This window comes from Azolla caroliniana, unplaced genomic scaffold (genome assembly GCF_043228905.1).
Source record: "Azolla caroliniana isolate FFs.n. ecotype wild unplaced genomic scaffold, voAzoCaro1.0.p SCAF_3, whole genome shotgun sequence".
Taxonomy (NCBI): domain Eukaryota; kingdom Viridiplantae; phylum Streptophyta; class Polypodiopsida; order Salviniales; family Salviniaceae; genus Azolla; species Azolla caroliniana.
The window spans coordinates 6,085,930-6,096,164 of NW_028230438.1; positions in this window are offsets into that span (position 1 = coordinate 6,085,930).

The following is a 10,235-nucleotide window of genomic DNA, read 5'->3' on the forward strand; positions in this document are numbered from 1 at the left end:
AATCGGCATAAAAACGCGCTCTATCTTGAGCTGTTTTTATATTATCTCGTGCAATATGCAACATATCTTGCATATCCCGAAGAAAGTTTTGCGTACTTCGCAACTCATCATGATGTATATTAACATCAATCGGGGCTCGTGGCTGAAAACCATACATCAACATAAAAGGACTATATCCCGTCGACGTATGCTTGGAGCTGTTATAAGCAAACTCCAAAATTGGGAGATAACGTTCCCATTTTGTTGGTTTTGCACCAACGTATGCTCGAAGCATGTCCTCAATAATTTGATTTACTCGTTCTGTCTGTCCATCGGATTGAGGATGATCCGTGGAGCTCATGCTCAACGTAGTTTCTAACTTCTTAAAGACTTGTGTCCAGAAGTCACTAGTAAACTTTGGATCTCGATCACTCACGATATCCATCGGTAACCCATAAAAACGAAACAATTCGTCAACAAATTGGTAAGCCAATTCAGGAGCTGTTACCGTGGTTTTAGTAGCAATAAATCTGGCCATTTTAGTTAGTCGATCAACGACAACCCAGATGGCATCATGACCTTTTTGGGTGCGAGGAAGGCTAACAATAAAATCCATGGATATACTTTCCCACTTATTATTGGGAATGTCCAAGGGATGTAAAAGTCCTGCGGCTTTAAGTCGCTCGGCTTTGTTAACCTGACACTGGTGACATTTAGTCACATAGCTATGTATGTCAGGATGCATCTTAGGCCAATAAAATTGAGTGGAGATGAGAACGAGTGTACGATGTATTCCAGGGTGCCCTGCTGAGGGTGCATCATGGCATTCAAAAAGAATCCTCTTTTTGACCTCGGGTAAATCTGGAACACAAACCTTCCCATTACGGTAGAGCAAACCGTTAGCAATGTGGAAGTATTCCTTCAAGGATGTGGTGGTGTCTGTTCCAGACTCAACTCTAGCCCAGTATTTTGCGAAATAACTGTCATCAGGATACTTTCCTCGAAGGTGATCATAAAGATCTGATGATATTTCAGTGAAGCTAAGCGTGTTAACTTCACGGATGCGACTTAGTGCATCAGCGACAGTATTCATGGAACCTTTATGATATCGTATGGAAAAATCAAAGTCCTGGATGAGATCAGCCCATCGTGCCTTACGACCTTTCAGGTCTTGTTGGTCACAAAAATATTTCAAGGACTCGTGGTCCGTAGTTACCACAAAGTGATTTCCATAAAGATAATGGCGCCATGTTTTGAGCGCATGTATAACTGCAAATAATGCCTTTTCTTGAACGGTATACCGACATTGAGCAGAATCAAGTTTCTTACTCTCGAATGCTATTGGTTTACCATCTTGATACAAGACAACACCTATAGCATAATCGCTTGCATCGGTTTCAACCTCAAAAGGTTTTGAAGGATCAGGTAAAAGAAGTGAAGGAGCCTTGCAAACTAGGTCCTTGAGTTCCTTAAATGCAAGGTCTAGTGTAGCATTCCACACAATAGGTTTTGTAGACTTACGCATTTGACCTTTTAAAAGATCAGTAAACGGCATCGTCAATTGGGAGTAATTACGAAGAGACTTTCGCAAAAACCCCACAAAACCAAGGAATGATCGAACTTCTCGAATATTCCGAAGAGTGGGCCAAAGCTTGATTTTCTCAATGCGAGAAGGATCAATTTCAACTCCTCGTTCGGTTATGAGATGTCCTAGATAAGTAATTGATTTCTTGAAGAACTCACATTTTGAGATCTTCGCATAAAACTGTTTGTCACGCAATGTTTGTAAAACAAAGCGGACATGTCTAGCATGTTCTTGTAATGTACGGCTATAAACTAAAATATCATCCAAGCAGTCCTCAAACGCATTGGGTCATGAGCCTATCGTCTCGCTCTTCCCGATGGTGTCGGAATTCATCCAGTCTTTCATGTGAGTCGTCTAAAAGAACTTCTAGGTTCTGGCGACAATACAGTTACGATTGAAACTCTGGTTACTTCTGAAGAATTATCTTCTAAACCACATATACCAGAAAGAATTCTCGATGTTAAAACAAAAAAATTACGTACTAAAGAAATCCGAGAATTCAAAATAAAATGGATGGATAAATCAATAAAAGATGCCACATGGGAACGCGAAAATACTCTTAGAACTAACTTCCCTAACTTTCCATTGCAAGAGTGCAATGTTTTAAAGAGGGGGAGTATGTTACGGGCATGACCATATAATATCCCGTGGTAAGAATTTACCGTAGTATTCTATACACGTGGATAAGTGTGAGGGTTAAATGAGAGTGTAAAGAAGGGGAGGATTACTTTTAATCCTCGGGATTGAGACAACCCATTAGGTCAAGTGTGAACTTGCCTGGGGGCCTTGGGTTTCGCTATAAATAAGAGGCCTAGCTACCCTCATTTGATGATCTTTTGACTACATCGAGACTCTGCTCGTGTGGTGGGTCAACTCTTGTAGCGAGCGCGCCAGCACCAGGTACGACTCGACGCCACGGCGGTGGTATGGGACGCCGATCGAGGCTCGAGTCCGTCTCGATCCCTTCGCTCGGGGGTGGTCGGGTGGATCGGCACCTTTCTTTCTCTTTCTCCTTTCTATCTATCTTTTCATTATCCTTATCTTAAGCTTACGTTAGTACCAAGATCTATAATAATAGACACCCAACTAACTCCAAGCTTTGTCTATTTCTATGAGAAGCATGAAGGGGTGATTGAAGCTCACAAGATAGCCCACAAACTCCACTCATGGATGTGAACCGCTATTCCATCCCTGGAAATGACTGGATGTCTAAATTGTGAGTGCTCCCCACTCATGATCTGTTGTACAAAGCACCAGGCACAACTGGCAACCTCCCACCCCATTCCATGAGTATGAAGATTATAACATTGAATGTGCAAGGACTCAGAAGTAGACTAGACCAGCAAAATAGATGGAAATTGAGAAGGGATCTTGAAGAATATTTACTAGGGAGTGGTGCTGACATCATCATGTTGCAGGAACACCACCTCGATAGCACACAGTTAAAGGAAGTTGGAGACCTTCTACTAGGATCATGGCGAACAATTTGGGAGCCAACAATTGGGGAGGATGGAAATCATGGTGGTATACACTTTGATTCGGGAACATCTAGCCCAAGGCTTAATACACCAAGAATCACTTATACCTGGTAGGGCACATTTTTGCACATTGACCATCCAAGGGCAACGATGGAACTTCATGAATGTTTATGCTCCAAATAACAGAATAGAAAGAGCAACATTCTGGGACCGCATCCGCCTACAAGTAGTGGGTGCGGAAGAGTGGTGCATTGGAGGGGATTTTAATATGATCGAATCCATTCACGATAGCTCCAACAACTGCCCCATAGTTCTACAAGGAAGGGAACGCAAACAATGGGAGAAGCTATGTGTCCACCTTAACCTGCGAGACATCTGGCATTCTGCCAACTTCCAACGGAAAAGGGATTCTCTCCTATTCTCCCGATCAAACGGGCAGAATAGTGGACCCACCCTATCTCGCATTGACCGCATTTATGTGGGGGAGGCTTTAGAAGCGAAGGGAGGGTGGTGTCGCATAACTCCAGGCACGACTTTCTCTGACCATTACCCGGTAGCTGGTCATTTTCAATTGCACCAATAATGGGGCCCATTCCAGACTCGCATCCCACACACTATTTACACACTTATAGACGTGAAGGACCAACTATCCAACCAATGGTCATTACCTGTCAATGGCTCATCAGCATCGGACAAACTTTTAGCTAAATTAACAAGAGACTCTACTCTCCTACATGAGATTATCAAGACCAGACGCAAGGATGCTCAGGAGAAGCAACAGAGGACAAAACGGGGACTAATAGCCTTACAACGACTCCAACAGAGATACCCATCCTATATTTGGATCGCAGGACAAGTCGCCATGGCCAAACAGGAACTTAGCATGGCAGAAAAGGCAATATATGACATGGAGTTTCATGGCAGCATGGCGCGATGGATTTGAGTAGGGGACAAAACCACAAAGGAATTCTTCCGCTCCAAAGGCCCAAGGCACGCTAGAACTGTGATGTGCAGCCTCAATCGTGAGGATGGAACGACCACTGAGGATGACGATGAAATGAGGAATATTGCCACAAGGTATTATAGCTGCCTACTTACCGAAGACATTATAGCTACAGGGGAAGACATAAGCGATGATATTATCCTCCAAAGCATACCTGAGAAAGTCACGCCGGAAATGAATACCTGGCTCGTGCGTCCCCTATCAATCATTGAGATATGGGAGGCCCTCACTGATTTAGATGCCGAGAGATGCCCCAGAATCGACGGTCTCACCCCGCACTTTTTCACATGCCTTTGGGGCACTATTAAAGAAGACCTCCTTCCGGGCATATGAGGAGATCATCACCTTTGGAAGCATGCCGGAGGATTTTGGATAGGGGATGATACATCTCATTCCTAAAAGTGGTGGGAATGCCAACGACATTCACAAGTGGCGGCCCGTTACTCTTCTCAATACTGTCTATAAGCTGCTCGCAAAAATCGTGGCACGTTGTTTAACTCCACTTCTCCCTCAACTCATTCGTCCATCCCAGACAGGTTTCGTTAGAAATCGGAGCATCCTAGACAACCTCTTCTCATTCTGGGAAACAGTAGCCCTTGCCAAGTAGACCAACAAGAAGGTAGCGGTGGTGCTACTAGATTTTGAGAAAGCATATGACAGGGTATGCTGGAACTTTCTAGAAAGTGTGATGAGGAAATTCGGCTTTCAAGAGACATGGATCAAAGGCATTGCAGGATTTTATAGGAATGGCAGCAGTTGCGTTTCGCTGGCATGTGAAAGGGGCCCCTTTTTCCAAATATCCCGCTCTGTACGGTAGGGATGCCCACTAGCTCCATCCTTATTTCTATTATACGCCGAAGCACTCTCTTGCTTTCTCAACTCGCAACATCTCAACCTACGTGGTCTTCCCATACCTCATTCTTGTTAGGAAACAAGTCCCTCTAGATGGGAAGTGAGAAGAATAGTACTGATGAGCAAACTCGGTCGAGGCCGAAACCGGAGGAGGAGTACCTGGCTACGGAAGACCCGGTGAGAACCGGATGTGGTGTACCCGGCTACGGAAGACCCGGTGTGAGCCGGATGAGGAGTACCCGGCTACGGAAGACCCGGTGTGAACCGGATGAGGAGTACTCGGCAAGAGCCGGATGGTGAAGGCCCGGTGAGAAGTGCTCACCGGATGAAGGGACATATTTGTAAATATGTCTCTGAGAGTCCATCGGGGCTATATTTGTAAATAGCCGAAACGTCATATTAGTATAAATATGACTTAGGGCAAACAGAGAATATAGTTGTTGTCATTCTTGTTGGCGCAAGATTAGAGCGTGCAACTGTGTACAGAGAGAGTGAGAGAGAGGAAGAGGTCGTTGCCTCTGATTGTAACCGCCGCCTGTGGCGAAGATAGCAAGCTCGAGGTCGTGGCCTCGGTGCTTTCTTATTGTACATTCTGACATAATGATAGTTCGCGGTCTGTAGGCTACCGTGGTTTTTCCCGAGTTTGGGTTTTCCACGTAAACATCCTGTGTACTCTTCTCTCTATCGTGTTGTGTTTCATTCCCTGTTTTTTCTGTGTTTTATTCTGGCTCGGTTGTGGCCGAGCGTTGAGCAAAGGGAGCGTGTAGTTCTTGTCAATTCTTACCAAAGCATCTTGGATATAGAATTTGCAGATGACACAACAGTCACCTGCAAGGGGACCTGGAAAACCTCCAAAAGCTAGAAAGTGGGCTAGCTTTATTTTGCAAGCGATCCAACGCCATGATCAATTGGCACAAATCTTGTGCAATATGGCTCTCTCAGGAAACACATCCGGTGTGGCACCCACACCCCGCTTTCAAATGGATCAATCAAGGAGCGAGCACCAAATATTTGGGCTTCCAAATTGGTTTCAACATACCACTGGAGACTATGATTGCACCCGTTATCCTTTCCATTCGACAAAAGTTGATACATTGGAGCTCGAAAAAATTGTCGCTAGCAGGTCGCATCATAGTGGCAAATCAGGTACTCCTCGCAACAACATGGTACAGTCTATCATGTTGGACAATCTCCAAGGAAAGTATACATCAGATTCAACGACTGGTCCACAACTACATTTGGTCTGGTAAGGAAGACCATGTAGCTCGCGCCAAGGTGGCGTGGCCTATACTCACAACGCCTAAGTCGAGAGGGGGATTGGGTCTTATTGATCCCCTTTCACAATCAAAAGCCTTACTTGCCAAATTTGTGGTGCGAGGACTCCAACCAGGAAATGATTGTTGGAAAATGCTATTGAGGTTATGTTTCGCTTACTTTAGGCCACAAAAAGGGGTCAATTGGGCCCCCCAAACAGGATGGATTCTAAACATGGATCTCAAACCTAGTTTCTCCCGCCATTTGGAGGATAGATTCAGTGCATCCATGTGGAAGGCATGGTGTGACATTCGTCGAGGGCTCAAGTGTGATCAATCGAGATCCGAACCTGCTTGGCTCAGTCAACGTATCCTATGGAACCCATGTCTCAAGGATGAATCTAATCAACTACTGGGATCATGTAAGGGGTTGTCATGGGGATACATTGCAGAAGGTCCAAGCAAAAGTATAGAATGTTGGCGACGGTTTATGTCAATGCCACTACAAGATCAAGCGAACATACTCCATGGAATCAGGGGCGGATGGACTATGAGATCGGAAATCATTAACGCTCTACTGATTAGGGAATTTGCTACTCAAAGGACGACAATGGAGAAATGGATAGGCCATGAGGAGGAGGGTTCTCTGATCCCGAGAGGTAGGGGATCACCAGACAGACTCGAAGGCCCCGAATTGTGAGACATTGAGACACCAACACAAAATAACGCCATTCGAGTACTCGCGTACACTGGTCATAAATGGATTGTAGATCCTGATCCGATCAAAGTACAACCCTATTGGCATATATGTACTCATGAAAACACATGGCTACATAAGGTCAGTTGGGACCCTTTGCAATGGACATGGCGTGATCCCTACGCGGGGCAAGGAAGCAAACCCATCCCTTTCTTCCAATTCACAACTGGATTGGGTTGCCACATTCTAGCTGCTCAAGCCGCCCGGGAACCGGCTGCTGCGAAGGTCTGGCACACATTTCATGTTCCCTCCGCAATAATCACCAAGTTTTGGCAGAAAATCTGGAAGCAACAACACGCGAGGCAAATTACCACTTTCCAATGGCTGTTAATACATAAGTCCCTACCGGTGGGAGCATGGCAACGTGGGAACCTTAGCTCTCCTAATTGTGTAAAGTGCCCACATGCAGTAGAATCCATATGACACGCTCTGTGGGACTGCCCAACGTCCCATTGAATATGGCGGGGGGTTGGCCGCTTATTGCAATTATGCCAGGTGCAAGGTTCAATCAAGTGGGGAAATATATGTTGGCTATCATGGTAGGCTGCAATTGGCCGATACGAGCATCAGGAGGAGGGGATGACTTTGGTGATAAAAGCACAAGAGGTCCTTTTCTCCTCCAGAGGCAATGTCCACTCTATTCCTCTTAATGACAAATCTCAAGAGGTGTTGGAATTGGTCAGCCCAATATCCCTTTGGATTCTATGGAAACAACGATGTAGGCGAGTCTTCTCCAACCACACCGCCCATCCAACAAGGTTACTGCAAGAGATATGGAGTGAAATTGTAGCCACTCTGAAGAGCCAATATGATGGCCTTAAAGGCGGCTCCGAGGGAGTTGAAAGACAACGCATAGCCTTCATCCAACAATGGTCGTCCTCTCCCTTTCTTGAGTCAGTGGGCTTCCACATAAGATGGAACTATCGCGTCCCTTTAGGGATTTGTACATAATCGTGTCATTTGTAAAATTTTATAACTAATGGAAGGAGTTTTTTTTGGAAATAAATAAATAAATAAAATATGTCAATGACAGATGATGAATCCCTTGTTAGGGATCAAGGAGGTTACAAGTATTTATATTGTGAGATGAAGTACATGCATTAGAATATTCTGGAAAATATTCTAGAACTTTCTAAAGGTATCTCATCTAGATCAACTATGTTATATACATATATATTCTCATGTCAAAATGGTTGAGCATGACATCTTGTTTACGTGAGGTTGTAGGTTCAATCCTCACCAACTATGTGTTTTATGTTATTGTATTGTGACAAAAACAATGTTCGACTTGTATGCGTTAAGCATATCGGTATCGTTTATTCTAAGCCAAGATCAAACTCGTTTTTTGGTTAATTTCTGCTATACATGGCAAGTTGATGAATTCATGTGCAATATTTGAATTTTGGTGACCCATATCTTTAACCCTCTTAGAGAAGCATCTTGTCACCATTGTTATTAGCATAAGCTATCGACCAAAGATAATTTTATGGTTTAAGGGTTCTTAACCACATTGATCATCTCGAGTAAAAACAAGAAATGAACATAAAATACCAACGGTGTCCCATCCCATTGAATATTACCTTATATTATAACTCAGTAGTTCAAATGAACAGATATGACAAAAGAGAGCTTTGCCTCACCAATATAGTCTCAAAAATGTCTCAAGATACACTTCGGGGATAGCTAGTTCCCTTTATGTAGTCCAACTCTTTAGGCTCCCACACCATAAGGTGTTGTAGGTCCATGTGGATTTGTCCCCCTTCCTAGGATAACTTGTTTCCACTTAGCCTACTCTTAAACCATAAATATTAGCTTTAGAATAGGTCACCTTATTTTATACCTTGGTAGTTGAGATGAATGGGTCCAAAAGACGAGAGCTTTGCCTCACCAATAGAGACTTGACAATGCCTCAAGATGTCGTAATGATGGGAGTAGTTTGTTCCCTCTATAGAGACCAATGTTGTAGGTTCTTATGGGTTTGTCCCAAGTCCTAGGTAACTAGTTTCTCAATTATCCTACTCTTAAACCATTAAACTTTAGTTTTAAAATTGTCCTCTAAGGTTTTGCTTATAAAAAGCAATATGTCAAACTAATGTTTCTTAACAACCCAACCCATTATTTCTTTTCCATTGTATATATTCTCAAGTGCATAATAGTGTTTCCTACTTCCAAGTAGTATTTGTTACCATCTCTTTAAAATACCTAACAATATTTTGTTTTTATTTTTATTTTTCCAAAATGAAGCTACTTTCCCATTAGTTAGGAAGGATTATTACAAAGAGACTATACAAGGAGGCTTATACATAGAACGGGGAATCCCCCTCCGATCAGGTTCAAGAAAATGAGACTAGTTACATCACCTTTCAGACTGACTACTTATTGTAAGTACCTATAGCTAAAAACGGTGCCCTTTAGTGATGGCTAGTACGAGACACCTCCTGGGGTCGACAACGAAGGGAGGATGGTAAGTGAGCCGGAAACAGCCAGCGTGGGGGCTGGTAGTTCCACCTCGGGCTACTTCCTCCTTGTGTCACCATAGGCATGTTCCGCCATTTCTGCCAAAAGCGCAAACGGGCAGTAACCACATCATTGGAATGGCTGCAAACCTCGTCCAATTGCCCTCGTAAGCAGCTGATCAGCGCAAACCATATGTCTATTATCACTTCCTCAGCACAAACCAATTCCTGAAAGACCTTTAGGCAACGCGCTTTCCGTACATACCACAGGGTGAAGCCTGCTATCAACATCCAAATGTTCGGGAACCTAGGAGATGCGGACTACAAGCCTCTCTCAAATCGAATCTTGGCGATTTTGCCTCTCATGCATACGTAGCACCAACTATCCGCATTTTGCTTGAAGCGAGGAACCCTACCATCTATGATTGCAAAGAACCTCAAGGTCATGATATTTGAAGCCTTCTAATGTTTCAAAGTGACACATTATTGCACACCAAAAATGTGCTAGTTGAGGGTAATCAATCATGTAAATAATATAATCTATACAAAAAACATTTTTTGTTTATGAGCTCCTTGTTGATAGGATCAAGATCATGTCTGGATGACCTCCAAACTAAATGGAGAGAGAGGTAGCCAATTTAAGGTGTTGTTCAAAACACCTACTTATTTAAAAATATAAGAGCATGGTCAAATGTGGCATCAATTAGTATGTGGAACATTTGGAAATACAGATATCTCAAATGGTACTACGAGGAAACACACATAATTGCCCCACCTTTTTTTATCTAAGGTATACCGTATCACACAACAATTGCCAAATATATATGAAAGCAACATGTAAATAGTAGAGTATCCATAGATACTTAGAGTGT